Below are 15386 nucleotides of genomic sequence, written 5' to 3' on the forward strand. Positions count from 1 at the left end.
ACGCTTCCCTCCTCTCCTTCCTCCCTCACTCCTCTCTCATTCTCCTCTGATAACGGAGCTGCAGAAAGCAGGCGCTGACTAAAAGGCCAACTCAGCTGTTGATTCTGCTTTTCACACTCTGCTTTCATGAATGCTTCAGCCTCCTTGCCTCCCGCTGTTAACCTCCAGGAAGGATTGCTGCAGGCACTGTCGGGGTTATTACCCTCTCAGCATCACTTCAGATGCCTTTGCAGTGCTGCAGCACAGCGGGATGTGGAGCTGGAGACTGAACACATCCCCACACGAGGGTGGAGGAGGCTCCAGCTCTCCATCCTGCCCCCTCTTCCATGGTGAACAAGGCCTGCAGGTAATGATTCTAGGAGTGCCTGCCTTGTCTTTAATGCTTGTGGAGGTATTTGCTCAGTTGCTGGGTTTAACACACTTCTCACATTCCTAATCCAGCTGTGCTGCTGGGCTGTCTGTTCAGTGAAGTCCAGAAAGAAGGAATTTTGATTTAGTGAGGCTTTGCTAGCACAGGCAAGCAGATCCTGCTGCAGAGTAGAGGATTTACAGATCACAGAATCATTAAGGTTGGAAAAGACCTCCAAGACCATCTTGTCCAACCTTTCACCACTCACCACCTTATCAACTAGCCCCACCTCTCTGGGCAGCCCCTTCCATTGCCTGACCACCCTTTCTGTGAAGAAATTCCTCCTGATGTCCAACCCGAACCTCCCCTGGCACAGCTTGAGGCTGTTTCCTCTTGTCCTGTCCCTTGTGGGAACAGAGCCTGACCCCACCTGGCTGCACCCTCCTGTCAGGAGTTGTGGAGAATGAGAAGGTTCCCCCTGAGCCTCCTCTTCTCCATGTTAAACAATTCCAGCTGCTCCTCACATGACTGAGTCTCCAGCCCCTTGCTCAGCTCCATTCCCTTCTCTGGACATGCTCCAACCCCTCAAGGTCTTTCTTGCATTGAAGAGCCCAGAACTGGATAGAGGACTCAAGGTCTGACCTCACCAGTGCCAGGTACAGGAGTGCCATCCCTTCCCTGGTCGTTTAGGGGCAGGGAGCTGCCCAGGCACCCATGGCATAGAGTGGGCACCTTGCAGGGAACCTTGCTGCCTGTCTGAGCTGGGTCCTGCTCTCCGTGGTGACATACTGACGGTGATGTGCTCTCCATGGTGACATGCTGATGTGGGACACTCACCTGCAGGTCACTCCCTGATTTGAGTTCTGTACTCATCGCTCTCTTCCCATCTCAGTGAAGTTGTGTTTGTTGCAAGGCACCAGCACAGAGGCACAAATTTCCCTTCTGAGCCCACATGCCTTACCTGTTGCTGCCACTCATCCTGCCAGGCTCCTCTGCTGACAGCAGCAATTGGAATCACTTAGAAAAACCCCCTGCCTTGCAGAGGGGTCCAGCAGGTATTCATTACCTCCCTGCGGGATCTTGAAGCCTTTGCTTCCAGTTTTCACAAGAGAAGTTTTTCCCATGGGTGTTATTTTTTCTTGAAGTTTTTCCCATGGGTGTTATTTTAAAAACACCACAGTCCCCCCTTTTATAATGGGTTTCTTTCATTTTGGATTTCTGTATCTCACTGACAAGTTCTTAATGCTTTTGAAGGATGCCCACTAAGTATTCAGAAGCAAATTGCTCCAGATGCAAACTACTGGATTTAATTAAATATCCTATATCACTGGTGGTCCCCCAGCTGTGTTGTGGCTTGGCCCCAAATTGCATTGACAAGCTCAAACAAAAAAAAATCCCATTCTTTAAGACTAAGCACCATCCCTTCTCTTGTTTTTCTGAGTAATGTATTTCAAAGTTTGCCTTTCAATCTCTGGTACTCCATATGAGCAAATTTAGGAGCCTATTTTCTGAGTCCTTTAGGGATGTTTTTTTCTGCTGGAAAAGAACAGTAAAATCACACAGCTTTGTTTTGTTTTATTTCTTTATATGGGGGAACATTCCTGTATCTCGTTTTACCACCTGCTGTCTTAGCAATGTTGCTATTTTGTCTTTTTATTGAAAAGTCTTGTGATTTTTCTCAAAGTCGATTTACTGCACTTTAACTGCATTCAGTGAATAATGCCTTTTCCAGCAAATGCATCTGTACATAAAATTGGTAGAGATTTTTTATAAATTTTCACTCTGATTTCTTTAATTGCATTGTAGCCTATTACACATGTTTGCAGAAAGTGCAATGTTTACATGCCACATCTAAGTGATAAAATTATTTCCTATAATGAGTCCATTTCATTGACTTACAGATGTGTGTATGAAAAGCAGAAGGGCAGGAGGAGTAAGGGGGAGGGAGTCTTGGGGAGAATTTTAGCTTTTTATTAACTCTGACAAGCTCACAATTCTTCCCCTATAGAACCATCCAGACTGTTCTTAGACTAACCTTAATAAATCCAGTTATTTCAAGCTTCAATTTGCCTATCCTCTTCCCTTTTCTTTCAGTCTGTTCTGCACATTGCCCCATTTGTGAAATTCCCTCAAAATACCATTTCCAGAAATGGGTCCCATTCCCTCAGAGGGAAATTACATGAGTAACCTATTGTGTAACTGCTTTTGGCACCCACAATACAAAAGAAGAAGGTGTTTTTTCCTTCTCAGTGTGTTTAATTCATTCAGCTGAGATCAAATACTCTTTGCTGTTGTCTGGTTAGGTGTTCTGCCTTTTGGTTGTGTGGGGTTTATGTCCCTCATGAGTCCCCTCTTGGTGGGATGCCGTGCTCTGCCCAGTTGCTTAAGGCAAGCCCAGGTTTGAGACAAAGGGCTGAGCAACCTACCTGCCCAGCAGTGAGATGGTGCAGAGGGTCCTGCCCAGTGGAAATGCTGGTGGGAAGCCTTCTCCTGGTGGATGTGGCCATGGATCCTGGGTCCTTCATCTCCCACCTTGCCTCAGATGGGGCTGAGCAGCTCCTGGGAGGAGTCTGAGGTGGATTTCCCTCACACCTCCCTTTGAAGCTCTGCCATTCAGAGCTTTCTCTGGAAAGGAATAGGTCGACCCCTTATCCCATCAACCTGACAGAAAAAAGGAATTTTGATTTTGCTCTGCAGTTCTCCAGTTTTAATTATGGTCCTTCCAAATTGGGAAGATGTCACTATAGGACACTAAAGAACACAAGCTCACACCGCTGTTCTCAAGGTGAAGAAAAAAGGGAAGTTTATTTTCTGACTCCAACATTTATAGTTTTCCAAGAGTGACAGTGGATTGGAGGGTGACAGTGCCACCTCTCCAGTGACACTGGACAAACCAACAGTCCATCACATTTCTCCTCCTCCATAAAAGAATGCAAAACAATGAGTTATTTACAGAAAGTGTGTGAGAAAGTTCACTACAAGAATGTCAACATCAGAAGGCTTAGAAAATCCTAAAAAATCAGGGTGACAGGAAGATGAAAAACAATTAATATACAGTAATTATTGTAATATTTCCTCTTCTGTTCAGGGGATGGTGAGTTGGAGAGCATGTAGGGATGTGACTGTAAGGCAGTGTTTGTACTTTGTCTTGAGTTATTTCATTCTGCTGTAGCACAGAGATGGAGCATGATCTGCAAGAGCATCTTCAGAATAATACAGAAGGATCTTTAAAATAAGAATAATTGTATTTTCATTCATCTGAAATGGAGCTACACCAAATCCAAAGTCACTTTCAGCATTAAGACACTTCTGATGTTCCCCAGTGCTCATGATAAATAATATAAATGTGGCTGTTTATGAAAGTAACGATCATGAACTCGGCATTGTTAATGATCTATAGATAACAATGAGAACTCTTCCATGCAACCTAATAGGATTAATATAAACTTAGATATTCTTTGATCTCTTTTGTCCTATTGCCAAAAGAAAGGTGATGCCTCACCAAGCAGAAATATTCTCCCTTGTGGCACAGGCGTTTCATTTTTGCCTTTATTTTTCATGGTATAACCTGCAGAGCTTGACTCCACATTGCCCTTTAAAAATAACTTTTAGGTGTTCCTATATCAATCTAAACCATGTGAATGGTGCTATGATTGATTTGCTGGAGGCTGACATTCATCTATAATACATTCACAAGAGGAAGGAAGAATGCAAGTGTTCTCAATCTTTACTCCTCAACTCTTTCCTGAAAGCCTCCAATGTGATTTTGAGGATATTTCTGCCTTTGAATCTGTTATTGTCAGGAGGGCTGAGTTAGTCCTTCATAGATTATTCACATATGACATCTTTAGACCTCAATTTGAGAATTTATATCCCACTCCCAGCTTGGAAATAACACTCTGAGGGGTTTTATCTGCAGGACATGGCCACAGGCTGGTTTTTGTGTGCTGGATATTTGAAGGTCCATCTGCTTTATTAACACACAGTTGGTTCTGTCAATCCACCTGTATTACTGTTATGGAGAAAATCAAATTTCCAGAGCATGTGTTAGTTCTGAGGGTTTCAGAGCTTAGATAAATGCTCCCCTTAGGTGTGATTGCCTTGTCAATACCCTGCTCTGTGTGGTAGAGCTGTAGGACACTGCAGAAGGACATTCAAGAAGAGCCTGCAATTATTTTGGGGTGGGGTTCAGAAAATAGAAAACTTTTTTGTTGGAGAAATATGGATTTGGTCTCTCTTCCTGCAGTTCTCAGAGGTGTATCAGTAAATAATATGTGATATTCTTTAGCATGCTGCCAGCACACAGGTACTGATGGGTCAGTTTATTAATTTACATCTTAAAGGAAATACATAAATCTGAATAAGAGAAGAGAGTTTAAATATTTAAAATATATTAAGAAGGAATGAGCAAAGGTGAAATAAATATTTTCATATCAACAGCCAGCCAGGAGGAAAAATTAATTTCTATAGACCAAGCCTTGTGTTACACTTGACTGTTATTATTTGATTATTGATCTTCCAAGCATGAAATAAAGGGAAACTTTGTTATACATGATGCTAAAAAATTTAAGAGAAGACAGCTGTAGTGTTATTTACAACACACCTAGGAACATTGGGTTTTTTCTGGTTTTATACTGAAGCTATTCTCGCAGGAAAAATCCTGTTGGATGTATCTGTGTACTTAGTTTTACTCATTATTGCATGTAGGAATACTTTCCTAGAAGGAAAGGCCATGCTGTTGCTTCCATCTTATGTCAGAGAACTGAAAGTAGCTAAAACTTGTCCTTCTATCTGCAACAAAGTAAAAATGGAGAACATTTGGAGCCATAGGCTTGATATTTAACTCCAGGTAATTTCTTTTCTGTAATTTTGGTCATTATCTGTTCATCCTGAGCCTGCCTTTCCTGCACCCCTCTCCCTGCATCCTTAGTCTGATTTTGCCTTTACTGCACAGTAGCTCTGCCCCGCCTTACAAAGGAGTCGTTTGCAAGCCCAGTGACCTTGATTCTGTGGTGGAGAAACTCTAAATTCACAGTATCTGCTGGTCCTTTTGTTTTGCTTTGGTTTGTGGATCTCCATTGGTACAGAGGGAGCAGTGCTGCTCAGATCTCTGCTCTGCAGCTTCTTAGTGGCATCACCACATGAGCCTGCCTCAGGCAGTTGTGCTGAAAATTGATTCACTAACGCCACAAAAGGGTGGCAGTTTCTAGTTCTTGAAACTCCCACCTAGAGAACCTTTTATATGAAAATAAAGACTAGAGTGAAGGACCAGCAAAACAATAAAAAGGGCGGTAAGGGTGAAATTATCATGCCCTTGGGTAATTCAGAAAGTTAGATTCCCTTGAAAGGCACGTTCTCAGTACTTGGAAAGGAAAATTCCTGGTCTGCCTTTTCTGGGCTCCTGTTGAAATGTCTGCATCACATGAGTTGATTCAATACAGGGCAAGCAGTCGTCGCTTTTAATTTTGTAGTGTTTAATGTCATCTTTTAATTTTGTAGTATTTAATGAGAAATGAGATTATCAATCTAGGCTTCTGATCTTATAAGCCAAATTATCTGTGTTAATTAACATCTCCTGTAATATACCTCAGGGATATTGTTCTGAAATGATTCAAGCTGAGTTTCTCCTGCCTGACACTTTGCCTTCAATTTAGCTGAGTTTGGAGGTACATGGAGAAGTTTCTTCTTAGAGACAAACCAGATGTACATTTTCTTCAACTGTGTGAGAGAAGGAAATTGAGAATTTGGGTGAAAGGCATTAAGTACTTGAAATTATTATGAATATTAGAGATGCTTTGCTTATTGTATCAGGAGAAAAGCAAAATGGAGGTACAGGTGTGTAAGGTACAACCATAAGTATCAGGAAGGAATATTTAGTTTTTTGTGTAACATGGCAGAATTCATTGAATAGAGGCTTAAAGATTCAGGTGTGAGTCCCAAAAAGTGAGGCAAAAGGGCACTTTGGGTCAATTTTCTCATCTGGTACAGGAAATGCATTTTCCTACTGGATCAGCACAATGTGCAATTGAAATTCAGCCCCTTAAAAGGGACAAATCTGCCTTTTACCATTTTTCAGCCATCCAGACCATGGCCATTTTCTCAGCCTGGGTGACCTGCTTTGTCTTTGACCATTCCACAGGGAGCTTTGGCAGTGGGCAGAATTGGGAGAGGAAAGCCATAAAATTGGTGTCTATTTGAATGATACTATTTTAACAATCAAATTACACGTGGAGCAAATTCTTTGTTGCCAAGCAGCATTTTATTAGTGATACAGGGAGGCTTTTGTTAACATCTTTTAGTGTTGTGAATACCTGAGGATACTGAGTAGGGGAAGAGTTTTTTTTGCATAAATCTTTTATGCTGAATACATAAGCTGTCAGATTTAATTCTAGCAACCAACAGGTTAATGAATTCTGAGCTTTAGGCTGATATTCAGAAATTGATGACCATTTCCTGTGACCCTGTTAGATAAGGGAACAGGAGAAAACACCCATGGTTCCAGTTTGAGGGTTCCTTTTCCCAAGACATTTCTTTGCTCCGCAGCTCTCAGAGCCACTGTGCCCCTTCCTTGTTATCACAGAGCAAAAGGGTAATAACAAACAACACAAAATACTTCAAAAATCATAAACTCTGACTTCAGGAGGTGTCCCAGTGCCAAACGTGTGAGAGCTTTTGGCTCAGACCCTTTGGTGGAATGAGCTGAGCTGGCCACAGCTGCTCAGGGGTGGGAAACCCACAGGAAGGACCTTGGCTCTTTTGGAGAATCGCCATCAGGGATGATTTACTTAATTGAAGCAGCTCCTTAAGGCACTTAAAATGAAATGGGATGAGTCTGAGCACAAGTCCCTGCAGTTTTTCCCCCCTCAGGAGCAGTGCCTGTCCCAGGGTGAGGATGCTGAGTTCAGAGGACAAGTGGCCCTTCCTTCTCTGCTGCACATGGCAGGAGATGTTCACACAGGCAGGTGTCCCTTGGTGTGTCTATAACAACAGAAAAACACAATAAAAGGGAAGATGAGCAAGCTCTGCTTTGCTGCTGCAGACTAAGGCATTGCAGGATTTAATTATACTCCAGGTATATAAATTCAGGAAACATGGTAATGCTCCCGTGATTAAAATTATAGAGGGCCTAATTGAAAAAGCATAAACTGAATTGAAGAATTCCTAATTATAGTTTGCTTTGAGGTGTTAATTTCCTCCATAATGAATGCATAATTTCTTGGAACTAGAAAATGGGGTTGCTGCACCAGTGCGTGGGATGCAGATGGAATGAAGGGATTATCATAAATGCAGCCAGACAATTCTCAGGAATAAACCTCTGCAGCCATGATGCTCTTCTGCCTCCCCATAATTTCAGCTCTTCTTGCACTGTGGAAAGCAGAAGGCAGAGGCAGGAAGGGTGAAGGATTTGCTTGCAGTGCAAAAGGAAGGGGAAATAGGGCTGGTGTCATTCGGAGCAGCCATGGTGCAAGGAGAGAGGCAGAATGTGCAGTATTTCTAGTAGGAAAGTCAAGCATTAAAAGAGGAGGAAATACCAATTTGCCTTGTGGCCCACCTTGACAGGTCCCTGAGGAGCTGATGTTGATGCAGGTTGAGGGCTTTTTTCTGCCAAAGGACACAGCCTTTATGTAATGTTTGCTCTTTTGTTAAAAATCCTCTCGGTTTAGAAGGGAGTTGGTGGACTACAGGATTGTCAGACACAATCTCCTAACATTTAAATCCATCCCATTCCCACTGTGGTGAGGGTGGGAGGTGTTTATGGATTAATTTCTGCAGAGAAGTTGGGATTTTCCAACTCCCTCTATCCTCAATTTCTCTTCATTCTGGGGCAGGAGATCTTGTAGTGAAGGCACCATTTTAGATTTCTCCCTGGTTATCAGAAGCATGGCAATTTTGCACTTTCTGAAAATCAAAACATGTCCAGAAAAAGTGGAAAGGAGCTGGTGGATACTCCTGCAGCTTCAGATGCTGAAAATCTGTGCTAGCCTTCCCCAGGAGAGCTCATCATCGCTGCACATTGACCACAGGAGTGGGAGTAGTTGAGTAATGAAGTTTATCAGAAGGTTGTAAACAGAGCAGGTTCTCTCTTTTTTCCCAGTGTTTTTCTTAGTCTCTTAATTTAAAAAATATCCAAACAGACATGACCTCAATACAATTATGTTTCTAGTGTTTTCTAGTGTTCTGTCTTAAGAAAAACATCAGATTCTTCAGTGTGGGTTTTCCCTGCATGGTAGCCGTGGCTGTGGAAAAGGCAGAGGAAGCTTGAATTCCCAGCTAGATTATTTCTGCATCCAAACGAACCTAATTTGATGGAAGCCATTGGAAAAACCCAAATTAATTCTGACTGAGAATATATGCAAATACCCCCATCCTCTTGTTCAAGCTGCTGCTTTTATGGAGTGATGGCAGAAGGGGCTTGTAAGGGTTTGCCATGGTCTCTCATTGCCCTGCAGATTGTTCAGGAACCACTTTGGCTCTTCTTCTCCTTAAAAAATCCTCCTGGTGTTAAACCAGCACTTGCTGAGGATGACAGGACCTCACTCAGTGATGCCTGTCTAATACAAAGCAACATTAACAAAACAGAGGTGGGGTTTGGCTTTTTAATTTTTTTTGTAGATTAAACAGATGGCAGGTGGCTCAGGAGGGAAGGGACACCTCCAAAGCCAGTCACATCAGCTCCTGTTGCAGTGAAAGCTGTATCTGTCTGCACTCATTATCTCTAATCTGCCAGCAGAAAACAGCATTGAGCTGGAGAGAGGGACTGGGCCAGTTCCACCAGGGAGCAGCAGCTATTATGGCCAATCTGGGTTGCAAGCCAGGTCAGGTTTATGGAGTTGTGGGTTGTTTTTTTTTTGGGGGTGGTTTTTTTGGGTGGTTTTTTTTTTGTTGTTGTTTTGGGTTATTTTTTTTTTTTTTGGGTTTTTTTTTTTTTTTTTTTTTTTTTTTTTTGGTGTTTTGGGGTTTTTTGGTTTTGTTTTTCTTTTTGTTTTGGTTGATTTTCTGCTTCCCAGAAGATTTAATAGATAATTTTAAAGCATTTAAGAGATTGCAAGTAATGTACAAATGTACAAGTAAACACATGTAGGAGCAGTGTTCTGGTGGGGTGGGGATGGTGTTTCTGCAAGTCTGAATTCCATCTTTTATTAAGACAAAGACTGGGCCAGTTCCACCTGGGAGCAGCAGCTATTATGGCCAATCTGGGTTCAAGCCAGGTCAGGCTTATGGAGATGGTTGAGATAATGGAACACAGAGCTTTGAGATGCCCTCTGATTCTTTTTTTTAAAATTTTTTATATTTTTAATTTTTTTTTCTTTTTTACTTTCTGGAAGATTAAATAGAGAATTTAAAGCATTTAAGAGAGTGCAAGTAAAATGACACATGTACAAGTAAACAGAGGCAGGAGCAGCGTTCTGGTGGGCTGGGAATGGTCTTTCTGCAAGTCTGAATTGCATCTTTTATTAAGGCAAATGATCCAGCTGGGGAAAATGGCCCTTTAAGTGCACAAATCCTTCTTTATGGTCAGTGAATACAGCTGTGTTCTGAACAGCTCCTTAGGTTTTGTGCATGTCACCACACTGATGTTTGCTGTGGACAGGGGCTGTGGTGATGGCCAGACTTGCTTAGAGCTATATGGGAATATTTGGATTTTTGGATACCTTTCCATAGCCCCTTCAGTGAGAGAAGAGCCATGGTGGGTGGAACTTCATGAGGTTGAAAGCATTGATTTTAATAGACACATTTCTGTGTAGGTACACACAGGGATGTTTAGGTGTGCACATATAGAGTCATAGAAGCACAGAATGATTTGTGTTGAAGGGATATTAAAGTTCACCTGGTTCCAACTTCCCCTATCCCAGGTTGCTCAGAGATGCATTATTTAATCAATCATTATTGGCACAATGTTGTTTGTGGTGTTTATGGTTCTGTTGCGTCTTTTGTGTGGTGCAATTTTAAGACAGAGCCAGTCTCCAAACTCCTTTCCCAGCTCCTCCCTTATCACTGCAGGTCACATCTCTAGCAATGCTCAGAAGTCACATTTATTTTTCCTTTTTTCCCCCTGATTGGAAAGATTTGGTAGGAATAGCATGTGTTCAGCCTGGATACTCCAGACTCCATTAGACAGGACATATTGGCTGGTGGGTGGATGGAGGAATATTGGACAGGAAAAGTGTGGATTTGTTTACACACAACTGATGCTGTGATATCAGAGTCACATTCCCCATGTCACTGTTTGTATATTTGCAACAGTGGGATGATTGCTGTACCTCAGGGGTCTGTCAGGATAAAACAAATGCAACCTATGAAGGCCATGGAATATTTGACATTACACTGTCACTTTTTTTACTAAAAACCCCACCTAACCACCACCAAAAATCCCAAAAACCCCAACCAACCCAAACCAAACAATCCCCCCTACACACACACCTTCCAACAGAGTTTTCATTTTTTCAGTCAGCTCTGGGGGTTGTATGTGAGACTGCAAAGGAATTTCAGACAAAGCATGCTGGCCAAAAAGACAGCATTTGTTAGAGTGACACTGGCAGGTTGCTTTTCTGCAAATACAAACATTTTGTTTGGGTTTGCTGTTTCCTCAGGCTTGACACAGTGAAATAAACACTCCTGAAACAGAGCTCCAGCTTTTGGCTGGGGACAGCACAGCCCCATCCCTGTCCCCTGTGAGGAACCATGCAGGCTTTAAACATCCTCACTTTTTCTAGAGCCCATTCCAATCACTGGAGAAACTTAACAAAGCCTGAAATTTTAGCAGTAAAAGAATGCCTGTGTGAAAAGGGTGACTCCAAATGGTTTTATCCAAGTGTGAAATCGTTACCTTTTGTTTCATGGATTTCAGGGTCTGACATGCCCTAGTAGTAAATCTGGAGCACTGAGCGGAATATGAGAGTGGAAGAGAATGTGAAGAGACTCTCTTCCCAGCCTTCTTGATTATTAAATGGATTTCATTATTGTTGGCTCTATCTCAGCAGGTTTTTTTCATTGCAATGGTAGTAATTACCATCTCTTCTTCCTATGCCATTTTTTACAAATTTGGCTGAATTTGAATCTTTTTTTTTTTGGGGGGGGTATTCTTCAACTTTAGTGAACGTAGTAGAAGAGTTGTTTAATTTAAATGTCTGTTAAAAGAACATGCAAAAATAACTCCAAAATGAAGGCTCTGGTGTGAATAACTTTGCAGTATGAGAGACTGTTTCCTCAAGCAGCATCACTATTATCAGCTTTATTTTTGTGAATGCCTTGCAGATGTGAGCAAGCTGATTGATGGCAGTGCAGCCCAATATTCATGGGCCACTTTTTGAGTCTTTGAAACAGCCAGAATATGACACTGTAGAACAATCTCCTTTTCCCCCCCTATTTTCTGCATGTTTATTGAAAGCAAACCTTGACTTCAGCATATTGTATTCTGCATGGAGCTGTTCCAGAGTGCAATGGAAACAGCAGCAATCTTTAGTTGATTTTAATGTGTTTCGAATCTGTTCTTAAATAGACAGAAAATTGCAGAACACAGCGCTGGGTCCTGTCAGTGTGTCCTAGGTGGCTGTGAAACACAGTTCATTATGGTTTGTAGATTACTTTCAGAGCTTCTGATTAAAAATGCTGCTGGAGGTACTGAGGGTAACATTTCAGAATATGTGAAGGCAATAACTCAGTTCTCAGGAATATATTGGCACCTGTTGGCACTCAGAAAAGTTTATGAACTTGGGAGCTCTCTGGGGAATTGACTCTTGGGTGCCTGAATGTTTGACTGCAGGAGGTGCCTGGTCAGGAAATTCACCCTTGGAGCCCAAGGGAGGCAGTGCTGCAGTGGGTGCTCAGAGCAATCAGCATCAGCCTTTCTGGCAGTTATCCCTTGGGATTTGTAAACTTTAGGGAATGTACATTATATAAAGCTTTTTTAGACTTGGGTTGTGTTGAATTTTTTACAAAATCTCCCATATGCAGATTCATAGTGGGACTGGAGACTCATTGTGAGAAGGATTTATTTGCAGTTTATTGTCACCATTTTTTTAGGGTAAATAATACAGAGTACTGATATACGGAGTACCTTTCTTCCAAATTCCCATTATTTTATTTCTTACTGCCTCTGTGGCAGAATTCAGGCTTTGATCTCAATATCTTTAAGGGGGGGAAATAAAGATGTTGATGCTACTCTTGTGTCTCAGTGTGCATCACTGGAGGCAGCTTGGCCATAAAACAAGCATCTGCACTTCCAATGGCTAATCTGAATTCTAAATGTGGGTGTCAGGCAGCACATCAAACCCTCTCCCATCCCAGTATCCTGGGAGATGGCTCCATACTGTCAGAATAAATGTGATGAACCTTCATGGATATATACAGATATACTTACTTTGGCTCAACCAAATTTAACAGGATCACAAGTTAAATGGAATAATCAAATGATAAAAAAGCTGGTGCTCAGTATCTGTAGCTGGAGTCCTGTGTGGCACACAAGGGGAAAGCAGCTGGAGTGGTTGTTGGTCCCTCTGTTTATTGTACCTTTGTCCCTGTTCATGTGCTGCTGATGCCTTTTCTTTACCTCTGTGCAGGTCAGACAGTATTTGAGGCTTATTTACGTGGGTTTTGATGGCCTTTTTGGAATAGTTGGATCTGTTCTTTCCATAGAATATGTGCAGGAGTGGAAATTCAATGTCCAGCTCCACATCAGCTATGATATTTTCTGAAAAATCCTTTCCTTAGGATTTTTCCTCCTGGGAAGCTGAGAAGAAAATGTAAACAATGATTATCTGCTGCTGTGGAATGCAACAGGTGCATCTGTGGTTGGTCTCATGTGGTTGTTTCTAATTAATGGCCAATCACAGTCACCTGGCTTGGACTCTCTGTCCCAGACAGAACCTTTTGTTATCATTCTTTCTTTTGCTATTCTTAGCTAGCCTTCTGATGAAATGCTTACTTCTATTCTTTTAGTATAGTTTTAATATAATACATCATAAAATAATAAATCAGCCTCCTGAAACATGGAGTCAGATCCTCATCTCTTCCGTCATCCTCAGACCCCTATGAACACTGTCACACATGGGGAGGCACAAATCCTTCCTTCATTTGGTCCCTTTTGTCCTTCATTCTTTGAATTAAAAGAAACAGTAACAAGGAAATCACTACTCTCTTATTTCCTGTAGCCTATCAAATAGTTTCCCTGGACGTAATGTGTTCCTCTGAGCTAGGGGTTGGAAGTTCCTGTTCTCTGTAGGATGAACAACAAAACCAGCTCGCAGTAGTCTGCTAAAAAAAAGAAAAAGCACTACAAGATCAAGCTGTACTAATTGCCACTTATTTTTGCTCCCTGGGAGAAAATAATATTGGAAATAATATATGGCTGATAATAAATTTATGTGTTAAATGAAAATATATTAAATCTTTATATGATGCGAAGGAAAGTTTAATAACAAGATTGGTCCAGAGGGAGTACTCAGCTGCTGAAACATTGTTCCTTTTAAGCTTTAATAATTCAGGTAAGTGGATCACTGCAAGGTTACAAAGAAATGATATTCCTTTTCCTACCCTCTCATTATCAAGAGTGTAGAGAATGTTTCACCCTGTTGATGTGTCAGGATACCAAAGTGCATGGGCCAGATGTTGGATGCTTTATGGAGAGCTCTGACTCAGCTTTTCCTCCCCATATTCCTGTGCATCCTACTTTGAGACTGGTCTTAATGCTTAATTTGTGGACAAGTATTGTCTCAGTCCATCCTCAAAAAAAAAAAACAAACAAAAACCCAAAAAAACCTCAAGATCAGGGAAAGGAGAAGCCTGAGGCAAACAGAGAGATCTCCATCACAGCAATGTGCTGTGACTGGGAATGTTGATTTTTTTCACACTGAATAGGGAACTCATCATTTTAAAAATTACCTTGTAGCTGGTGATAAGGGCACCTTTCATTCCTCTGCAGACAACACTTGTGCTGTGGCCCATTATGGTGGGTGCTTTTATCAGTGATTTACAGCCAAGCTGTCAAAAACTTTTAAAAGCTTCTATTAAATTGATGTGGATTTATCTATCTAAGGCCTTTGAAATAAAGGAGCCCAGTTTTGGCCTCCTTTTCTAATCAGAGTGTGCAGCTCACACAGGGCACTCAGCTCCCCAGCCTTCTCGGAGGTCAGGCATTTGTTTTGTGGCCCAGATCTGAGAATCCCTCGAGAGCTGTGTGCAGAGCAGAGCCTGTGGATGTTTGGAAAGCAGTCCCTGGTGTTTTTTACAGGGACAGCAGCATTATTTGGCTGCACCAGAGTGGGCTGGGGTGGCACTGGGAGCACAAAGCCCCTGCTAACCAGCACCACCCTGCAGCACATCCATGTGCGTGTTTGATTGCAGTGTTTCCAAATGTGTCCTGACGTTAAAAACTGGAATGCAGGAGTTAGTGTGGCTGTATCATCTTTCATGCCAGTGGCACTGAAGTTGTTATCTTGTGTAGGAGTTTGAATGCTCTGTTTTTGTTGTCTCTTTTAATGTCATCCCTGTGGATGACACTGACTCTCGTATCCAGCTGGGTGTTTGCAGCCAAGGCTTTGATTCCTGCCAGGAAAGCCAGGGCAGCTGATCCTGCCTGGGAGCAGCAGCTCTGAAACCTGAGATGGGGAGAGCCCCAGGAGCTGCCTACCTGGTAGATGGAATAAGAGCTATTAGAATAGTTTTTATCCTATTGGAATTTTTTTTTTATCCTTCCCTCCAGTGCCACTTTTTTGAAAACCACTCCTCCTTTCTCTTGTCTGTAATCACACTGGTGACAGCAGGGATAGCAAATGGCAAAGGGGAGACCCTGCTCAGCCCTGACCCTCACCCAGAGATGTGAGTGCAGCTGAAGGGCTCTTTTAGGCCACAAGGACAGATCCTACCCACCAAGTTTATCCTGAGTTAGTGCCCAACCATGGTCTTGGGGATTGTGGTGCATCCCACCAAGTTCCCATCTTCTGAGCAAAGCTGGATTAGTTTTACTCTGCTGAGATATGTTGTAGTAATGCAGATGGTTTGCTAAACCTTAGGGTGGAAATAGGACATTTGCTACTCA

The 15386-nt window shown here is 42.2% G+C and overlaps 1 protein-coding gene across 5 annotated transcripts in view; it reads left to right on the top strand.

Annotated features, from left to right (window-relative positions):
• Positions 1 to 15386, top strand: part of PTPRT (protein tyrosine phosphatase receptor type T) — a 493222-nt gene that overhangs the window by 367946 nt on the left and 109890 nt on the right. The gene's annotated exons all lie outside the window — the stretch shown is intronic.

This window comes from Melospiza melodia, chromosome 19 (genome assembly GCF_035770615.1).
Source record: "Melospiza melodia melodia isolate bMelMel2 chromosome 19, bMelMel2.pri, whole genome shotgun sequence".
NCBI classification, from domain to species: Eukaryota; Metazoa; Chordata; class Aves; order Passeriformes; family Passerellidae; genus Melospiza; species Melospiza melodia.